General features: G+C 42.1%; 1 protein-coding gene across 1 annotated transcript in view; it reads right to left on the reverse strand.

The window, feature by feature from the left end:
- Positions 1-8,727, reverse strand: part of Enpp3 (ectonucleotide pyrophosphatase/phosphodiesterase 3) — a 135,221-nt gene extending 126,494 nt beyond the window's left edge. The window contains exon 1 of the mRNA XM_004651200.3: positions 8,494-8,727. The gene's annotated coding sequence lies outside the window, so the exon portion shown is untranslated. The remainder of the gene's footprint in view (positions 1-8,493) is intronic.
- Between the last annotated feature and the right edge of the window lie 1,346 nt (positions 8,728-10,073).

Here is a 10,073-nt window from a genome sequence, read left to right on the forward strand (position 1 = left end):
AAACAAGCAAACAACAACAACAAAAACAACTATTTATTTTTTGAGAGAGAGATTGGGTGCACCAGGACCTCTTGACAGTGCAGACTAACTCCAGACATGTGCACCATAATGTGCACACTGAGCAGGCAGGGTTTGTAGGCAAGTGCTGTTAACCCTGAGCCATCTCCCTAGCCTCTGGAGTCCTTAAGAAAATTACTAACTCAATTTTCAATTTCATCTTAAAACTGAAAGTTTAGCTTAATAGTTTCATGTAGATTTAGTGATCCCACAATAAATAAGAAAATAAGATAATTTGGTTTGGTTTGTTTGTTTTAAGACAGGAACTCACTCTGTAGCCCAACCCCCCCCCCCCCCTTAAACTCACATTCTTCAGCTCTGTCAGGCTTCCAAGTGCCCAGATTATAGGCACGTGTTATCAGGTCTGGCCAAGATCAAGTTTTAAAGGTTGCAAACTTCTGTACTTGATATTTCTTTCTTGCTTGTCATAACATCCATGATTCATTTGTCTAATTAGGCAAACTCCAAGTAATAAGGAAGTGAGTAGATGTGTTATATGTGAGTGCACAACCAAATGTGAAGTTTTTATAATAAATAAAGCCATTGTTAGAATGTGTTGGAGTTGGGGTTTTTTTAAGTATCTTAGTAGAAGAGATCAGATAACACTATTTCTGTTTGATTTTTTTTTTTTAACAGTATTCGGTTCTCACTGAGGAAATCATAATTCCCTTGAGAAAATATTTGTGCAAGAATTTCTTATCTGTGACAAACATAATCTCACATTCAAAATGCATAACTAGTATATTAATTCATGTTTCAAATATAATCATGTCCTTAAATTTTTTTAATAGATTCAGAATCACAAGAAAAGCCATAATGTTCCAGGCCCCGAGTTTGATCCCCCCACACCAAAAGACACAAACAGAAAACCTAAAAGAAATCTTCTTTATATCATCTTCAAAATATCATGCTATAGCCAGAGGTGGTAATGCATGTCTTTAATCCCAGCACTTGGGAGGCAGAGATAGAAAGATCACTGTGAGTTTAAGGCCAGCCTGAGAATTCCAAGTCATAGTGAATTCCAGGTTAGCCTGGACTAGAACAAGACCCTACCTCAAAAAACTAAAAGAAATAAATAATTTAAAAATGTCAGGCAATAAGTGACCGCAGCACTCAGTACTGCAATATCTCTATCAAATCTTCTAAGGCTCAAGGTCTAATGCAGAAGAGGTGGCAGAATGAATGGAACAGCCAAAGTAAGGGTAGGACTCCTTACAACGTGCTCCCTCCAGACACAAAAAGGCCTGGATATCCATGACCTCACAGTGCCTGACACAAGACCATCATAAGAGGAGGAAAAGATCATGACATCAAAATAAAAGAGAGACTGACTGAGAAGGGGAGGGGATATGATGGATAATGGAGTTTCAAAGGGGAAAGTGGAGGGAGAGGGTATTATCATGGGATATTTTTTATAATCATGGAAGTTGTTAATAAAAATTTGAAAAAAATATCAGGCAATAGAAATATTTAGTGACTATAATCTTTGGTCTATTGGGTTCCTTATTTATTTTTCAAGTTTTTGTGTAAGTATATATTGCATGTTGATCATATACCTCCATTCCCCTATATGTCCTATTCTTGTCCCGCCCCTTCTCTTAGTTTCCTTTGTTCCCCTAGATGGTTTTGCTTCTACTTGCATACACTTAACTCCGTGTATCTCTGTAAAATCTAGAAACCACAAATGAGAGAAACATATTGTATTTGTCTTTCTGAGACTGGCTTAATTCACTTAGTATGATTATCTCTAGTTGCATCCATTTTCCTACAAGACCACTAGATTCATTCACTATGGCTGAAAAAAAATTCCAGTGTGTGTATATGTCTGTGTGTGGATATGTGTGTGTCTGTGTATGGGATGTGTATGTGTGTGGGAGTGTGTGTGTATGTGTGAGTGTGTGTGTGTGTGTGTGTGTGTGTGTATGGTGTATGTATGTATGTGTCTTTTTTTTTATGAATTCCTATAAAAAATTGAGACTTTCGGGGATTGGAGAGATGGCTTAGCAGTTAAGTGCTTGCCTGTGAAGCCTAAGTACCCCAGTTCAAGGCTTGATTCCTCAGGACCCATGTAAGCCAGATGCACAAGGTAGTGCATGCATCTGGAGTTCATTTGCAGTGGATGGAGGCCCTGGTATGTCCATTCTCTCTCTCTCTCTATCTATCTATCTATCCATCTCTCAAATAAGTAAACAAAACTTTTTTTAAATTGAGAATTTCAGACACAAAAATCACAAAATATGAAGAACTGTCAACATTTTATCAGTGTAAGATATTCGATCTACCTAGAATTATCACTATATTTTGGCAAATGAAAAGAAGAGAGAATTGGCCTCCTAAAATTTAAATGTGAGTTGGTGGGAAACATAAAATTACAGTCAGGGCCATGACAAAAGATATGATTGATTGATTGATGGTTGATTAATAACAGAAAAACACAGCTCTCACCTCAAAGACAGTTTACTCTGGAGCCAAATATAAGTGATCATGGCCTGGGAACACAGATTTAGGATGCACTAAATTCCATGTTCCAATGTGTTAATTTCTTGAAATTTTTGTACTTTAGAACAAAGAAACTCACAAATCAAAACATTTTTTATGCCAGGCATGGTGGTACATGTCTTTAATCCCAGCCAGGAGGCAGAGGTAGGAGGATTTCCATGAGTTCAAGGCCACCCTGAGATTACATAGTGAATTCCAGGTCAGCCTGGGCTAGAGCAAGACCCTACCTCAAAAATAGAGCCGAGGGAGGGAATTACCATGGGATATATTTTATAATCATGGAAAATGTTAATAAAAATTAAAAAAAAAAAAAAAATAGAGCCGAGCATGGTGGCGCACGCCTTTTATCCCAGCACTCGGGAGGCAGAGGTAGGAGGATCGCCGAGAGTTTGAGGCCACCCTGAGACTACATAGTGAATTCCAGGTCAGCCTGAGCCAGAATGAGACCCTACCTCGTAAAAAAAAAAAACCTAGGCTTGAGAGATTTTAGTGGTTAAGGCATTTGCCCACAAAGCCCAAGGACCCAAGTTCAAGTCCCCAGTACCCACATAAGGCAGATATACAAGGTAGCTCATGCATCTGGAGTTTGTTTTTAGTGCCTAGAGGCCCTGGTGTGCCTATTACCATTTCTCTCTCTTCTCTCTCTTTCTCTCTCTCTACACATACATACATACATATATAATCTCCCCCTCTCTGCCTCTCTCAAATAAAATAAAATATTGTTTAAAAAAAAAAAAAACAATCCCCAGGGCTGGAGAGATGGCTTAGTGGTTAAGGCATTTGCCTGCAAAGCCAAGGATCCTGGTACAACTGTCCAGGCTCCACGTAAGCCAGATGCACAAGGGGACGCATGCATCTGGAGTTCGTTTGCAGTAGCTGGAGGCCCTGGTGTGCCCATTCTGTCTCTCTCTCTCTCTCTCTCTCTCAAATAAATAAATAAATAATTTTTTAAAATAAAACCAATACTCCCCCCAACAAAAAACAAACATCAGGTATGATGGTTACCCCAAAGTGGGGAGATCTCTACAATAAGACTTGGGTACTATTTAGTGACATTCTTAGCTTTTGAGTTGGGGACAGCTAAGGGTCTGTTCATACAGTCCAAAGGATTTCCCTAATAGTCACAAAGTTATAGGTCAGTCACCAAGGAGGGTAAACAGCCACTTAAGGGCCTAAGGTAACCCAAGATAGCTGGCTGTGGACATGCAACATCCCAGATGCCCCATGTCACTGAAGTTCTACTCAGGCTTAGATGCTTGAAATAGATGTGGCTTCTTTCTGGGAACATAGTTCACATGATTCCTTTTGTTTGGAGACAGGGTCTCACTAGGCAGCTTCGGCTGGCCAGAATCTCCAACCTCAAACTTGAATTGGTACTCCTGTCTCTGCCTCCCAAGTACTACAATTACAGGCATGAAATTCCACAACTGGCTGGAAGATGCACTTGGAGAATGTGTATGTGATTCTAGAGCATGGGGAGAACCAGAGTGGGGGACGGAAGCAGAGAGGCCTGGTAGGGAAGATGCTGCATCTGGTGATGCACAGTGGAAGGTAGGTGAGTGCTGGGTTTGAGAAGCATCATGAAGGGGCTGGAGAGATGGCTTAGCGGTTAAGCGCTTGCCTGTGAAGTCTAAGGACCCCGGTTCGAGGCTCAGTTCCCCAGGTCCCACGTTGGCCAGATGCACAAGGGGGCGCACGCGTCTGGAGTTCGTTTGCAGAGGCTGGAAGCCCTGGCGCGCACATTCTCTCTCTCTCCCTCTATCTGTCTTTCTCTCTGTGTCTGTCACTCTCAAATAAATAAATAAATAATTTAAAAAAAAAAAGAAGCATCATGAAGGCAGCACTGAGCCACTGTAGGAGCTAGGCAGCTTCCTACATTTTCCTGGCCTGAAGGACCATTCCTGCTGCTGGACTCACTTTGTGGGCTTCCTGGAACCTACACAGGACTGGATATATCATGAACCAACGAGTATCTTCATCTTTGTTTAAGGTGACCAATCGTTAACTCTGGATGGATGGGCTCACCTCACTCAAAAAAACTTTAACTCCCACTGAGGCAGTGAATTTTCCAGCTCTGGAGTCCCCTCCTCCATAAGGATCCTGTGTTCTCTCATCTCCTTTACCTCTTACTTTATTCTTATAAGCACTTCCTGCCCTTTAATTCTTTAAGCTGCAGAGAAAATGAAGCCCAGCACCATGAAGCTCAGAGGGTACTTCTAAACCCCAGTAAACAGGACAAGAGAAGGTTAAATCATTAGAGAAAGGAAGGAGGAGAGATTAGATTTCCAGAAAGATAAGCTTGAATCCAAACCTAATGAGGAACTGCATTGTAAATCTTCAACATCAAAAAGAGGATAACTTCTTTTAAAAAAGAATTTAAAGCCGGGCGTGGTGGTGGTACATGCCTTTACCTTTAATCCCAGCGCTCAGGAGGCAGAGGTAGGAGTATTGCCGCAAGGTAAAAGAAAGAAAGAATGAAGGAAGGAAGGAAAGAAAGAAAGGATTGCCTTAAAATAAATAGTATACAAGTCAAACCATCTTTCCCTCTCAGACAAGCATGATATTTGATACTCGGGAATTATAAGTTTTGGACATCACGATATATTTCTGGGGCTTGAGAGATGGGTCAGTGGTTAAAGGTGCTTGTTTAGTGCTCACATGAAGTCAGACTTACAAAGTGGCACATCTGTTTGGAGTTTGTTTGCAACAACAAGAGGTTCTAACACACCCATTTCCCTTTTCCCTCTCTCTCTGTGCAATAAAGTAAAATAGTTGGGGCTGGAAAGATTGCTTAGCAATTAAGGCATTTGCCTGCAAAGGCAAAGGATCCTGGTTCAATTCTCCAGGACCAACGTAAGCCAGATAATTCACAAGGGGGTACATGCATCTGGAGTTCATTTGCAGTGGCTGGAGGCCCTGGCATGCCCATTCTCCCTCTCCCTCTCCCTCTCCCTCTCCCTCTCCCTCTCCCTCTCCCTCTCCCTCTCCCTCTCCCTCTCCCTCTCCCTCTCCCTCTCCCTCTCCCTCTCCCTCTCCCTCTCTCCCTCTCCCTCTCCCTCTCCCTCTCCCTCTCCCTCTCCCTCTACCTCTCCCTCTCCCTTTTTCTCGCTCTCAAATAAATAAATAAATTTATATTTTTTAAAAGAACTAAAAAATAAAAAAATAGTTTAAAAATACATTTTTCAAAAGCTGGATGTGCTGACGCACACCTTTGATCTCAGCACTTGAGAAGCAGAGGTAGGAGAATCACCATGAGCTCAAGGCTACCCTGAGACGAAATATAGTGAATTCCAGGTCAGCCTGGACTAGAGTGAGACTCCACCTCAAAAAAAAAAAAAAAAAAATTTGTACCAACTGGTACAATGGTGGCATGTCTGTTATAGGGGAAACCAACTGCTCTCTGAATGGATTAAAGGCCCACTCCATGGGAGGGAATTCCACCTGGTACTGAAAACCTAATCAGGCAAGCACCTTAACCACTGAGCAATCTTTCCAGTCCCCAGAAAACCTAATCAGAAGCCTATGGCTGGAGAAACCATAAGCCCTAGAGGAAAAACTACTATTGTTGTCTGTGGCTGTATGTTGCCCACTAAACTGTCCTCTAATAGATGTCCTTATGCACATCTAGTAATACTATTCTCACTTTTGGTTAGATATTCTTCTCTTTTCAAAGGCAGGTGATGACTAGGGTGACTCAAAACCCACCAAAGAGCTGAAAAGAAGTGACAAGTGAGTGTTCAGCACTAAGTGTGACATCATTATGAACCCTCCAAAGCATAGGATCCATTGCAGAAGTGGTGGGAAGAATGTGAGAGCCAAAAGAAGGGCAAGCATGCTTGTAATGCTGTCTTCCCCACACAGAGTGGCCATGGTGCTCATGATTTCACAGTGGCTGACAGCGCCTACACAACAGGAGGGAAAATTATGAGATCAAAATAAGAGTGGGCTGGAGAAATGGCTCGGTGGTTAAAGGCACTCACTTGCAAAGCTTGACAACTCTGGTTTGATTCTCCCGTACCCACATAAAGCCAGATACACAAAGTGTCTGGAGTTCATTTGCAATGGCAGGAGGCCCTGGTGTACTATATTTCACTCTCTGTCTTCCTCTTTCTGTCTGTCATAAATAAATAAATTTAAAATTAGGAAACTAATTGAAAATAAAAAGAGATTCAGCAGAGAGGGGATTCAGGAGGGGAAAAATGGATTGAACTATGACCATGGTATATTTTATAGAGAGAAGCTATCAATAAAAATTTTTTAAATACATTTCTATAGCTGCCCTTGCAATTACCACATAGGCAACTAAGCAGCACAAATTTATTACTTTACAGTCTGTTCATTATAAGTCCAATATAAGTCTCACCGGGCAAAAATCACGTCAGCAGACTTGGAATCCCTTTCTGGAACTTCCAGGAATTAATCTGTTTTATTGCCTTTCAGCTTCTGGAAGCCACCCATATGCCTTAGCTACAGGCTTCCCTCTACCTTTAAAGCCAAAAACTTGCTAGATCTGTGGCAATGCTTCCTTAGTTACATCCCCTCCTGGTTCTCCTCAGGAGATGAATGCTCCAGTTTAAAAAAGAAAATGGGGCTGGAGAGATGGCTTAGCGGTTAAGCGCTTGCCTGTGAAGCCTAAGGACCCCGGTTCGAGGCTCGGTTCCCCAGGTCCCACGTTAGCCAGATGCACAAGGGGGCGCACGCATCTGGAGTTCGTTTGCAGAGGCTGGAAGCCCTGGCGCGCACATTCTCTCTCTCTCCCTCTATCTGTCTTTCTCTCTGTGTCTGTCACTCTCAAATAAATAAATAAATTTAAAAAAAAAAAAAAGAAAATGAATGTCCCCTTTCTCAGTCTGTTTTGTTTGAAAGAAGACTATTTTCTTTACCCATCCCATGAATTCCAATGCTAAGCTCTGCTTCACAGATAGGACCAGAAATAATGTTTTACCAGCTACCTGAGAATGCCTTAACTGAGTCAACTAGACACATAAAGTTAGCCATCACAGTACCTTGGACCTCGTACTGGGAAGTGAACCATCACATAGGGCTGTGAGGGGTGTGGGGGATGGTAATGGCATGTGGAGCCATGCTTCTCTGGAGGTCAGGGATGCTGGAAGCCAGTTCCATCTGGCTTTTGGAGAGAAAGGAACATGAACTAACATGAGCATAGTCACCTCAAAGTAAAGGCTATCTATGTGGTTTGCGTATGGATTAGAGATGATGACACAAGGCCCTAGAAGTCTTTTTTAAAAATATTTTTATTTACTTATTTGTGACAGAGAGAGTGTAAGAAAAAGAGAGAGAGAATATGGGTGTGTCAGGGCCTTCTACCACTGTAAACAAACTCCAGACACATGTACCACTTTGTGTATCTGGCTTTACATGGGTACTAGGGAATCAAATGTAGGCCATCAGACTTTGAAAGCAAGTGCTTTTAACTGGTGAGCCATCTCTTCAGCCCTGGTAGAGTCTTATACTCACCTGTGTCAAGCCTACGAAATGACCTAAGCAAGTTATATGTATGCAGGTATATTTACAGGCATGCATACAATACTATTATTTACCTGTGCACCAAGCTCCTTAGTCTCTTAAAGCTTTGGTTTTATCATCATCAAAATAGCTAATTCTTGTAAGAAAAAAAAAAAAGTGTGTTTAAATAATTCAGTCTAGAGCCCGACATAGTGGCACATGCCTTTAATCCCAGCACTCGGGAGGCAGAGGTAGGAGGATAGCTGTGAGTTCATAGGCCACCCTGAGACTACATAGTGAATTCCAGGTCAGCCTGGGCTGAAGCAAGAGCCTCCCTCAAAAAACAACAACAACAACAAATTTCAGTCTAGTACCAGGCATAAAGTGACCTCCAACTGAGAGCGTTTGTTAACTGCGTTAGTCAGCTTTCTTTAAACAGTTTATAAGGCAGGAAGGCTTATTTTGACTCACAGTTTCTGATATTATGCCGTCCTTGGTTGCCGGTTCCATTGTTTTTGGCCTATGGTGAGGCAGGGCATCTTGGCAGTGAAGGTCAGGCAGAACAAAGGTGCTCACCTCATCATATCCAGAAAACAGAAGGGCGGGACAGGAAGGTGCCAGGGTTCCAAAGTCTCCATCAAGGGCATGTTCCCAGTGACCTAACTATATCCCAGTAGACCCACAAAATAAAAGAGATCTGGTCTTCAGCTTGGCTTCTGGGAGGACAAGTGAAACCTGAGAAGGTCATGTCTGATGTAAGTGTTTTGGATTCCTTGGGGACCTTGGGAACAATGTTAGTCAGATGTTGATCTGAAATATTAGCTTAACCCTGGAAGGGCTAGAGACACTTACTCGGGTCTATATGATGAAACCCCAGTGCAATCTCTGAGCCCCAAGGTTCAGATAGGCTTTTAGTTGGCAGTAGTTCAGGTGTTTGTGTATGTGTGTGTCTAGATATGTGATTATATATGTGTTGCAGACAGTTTCAAATCACTGAGATGAACCTCCAGACCAGACACAGTTTGTAGGAGGAATGGAATTTATTGAAGCTAACAGATCGAGGGGAAGTTCCATAATAGCAGAAGTTGGCCCACGTTCACAGGTCCACAAAGAGAGAAATACCACTGACACAGCCCATGCAAGGATACTCCATGAACCCCCACTGGCAGAAACAGATCCACCCCAAGCACACCTAGGTTTGGGCCCTAGGATCTGCCCACAGTCACACCTCCTCCAGCCAGGGGTCTAGAGATCTAAAGCTTTACTAAAATTGAATCTATTGGGGGGGATATCCATTCAAACAACTACAATATATGTAGGAAAATATATATCATATTGGTTCTTTTTCTCTGGATAAGCTTGATTAATAGTCTTCCTAAAAATACTAAAACTTCTACTTTCTTTTTTTTTTTAAAGAAAATATTTATTTATTTATTTATTTGAGAGAGAGAGAGAGGCAGATATAGAGAGAGAATGGGCACACCAGCGTCTCTAGACACTGCAAATGAACTCCAGACTCATGAGCCACCTTGTGCATCTGGCTTACCTGGGTACTAGGGAATTGAACCTGAGTCCTTGGGCTTCACAAGCAAATGCCTTAACCAGTAAGCCATCTCTCCAGCCCTAAAACTTCTACTTTCATTTTTGGCTGAGAAGCTTTTTTTTCAGATGGTAATGAACATTGGGAAGACTCATTGCTCACTAACGTCCTGAAAAGGAATGACAGTGATGTGGTCAGCACTAAGAAACATCTCTATCACACTGTCCAAGGTTCAGGCGCCACTGCAGAAGAGGTAGCAGAAAAAAAATGTAAGAGCCAAAGAAAGGGAGGGAATACTTACAATGCTCTTCTCCAAACACAAAGTGCCCATGGTGTTCATGACCTAGCGGTGGCCGACCTACCCACACAAGACCTGCATTATTGGAGGTGAAAAAGATGATAACATCAAAGTAGAAAAGAGACTTGTTAGAAAGAAGAAAAGATTCACTGGAGGAGGGACTTGGGAGGGAACAAAAAGAGGGTTATTCTGAGCATAGTGGTTCACGCCTTT

This window comes from Jaculus jaculus, chromosome 9, assembly GCF_020740685.1.
Source record: "Jaculus jaculus isolate mJacJac1 chromosome 9, mJacJac1.mat.Y.cur, whole genome shotgun sequence".
Taxonomy (NCBI): domain Eukaryota; kingdom Metazoa; phylum Chordata; class Mammalia; order Rodentia; family Dipodidae; genus Jaculus; species Jaculus jaculus.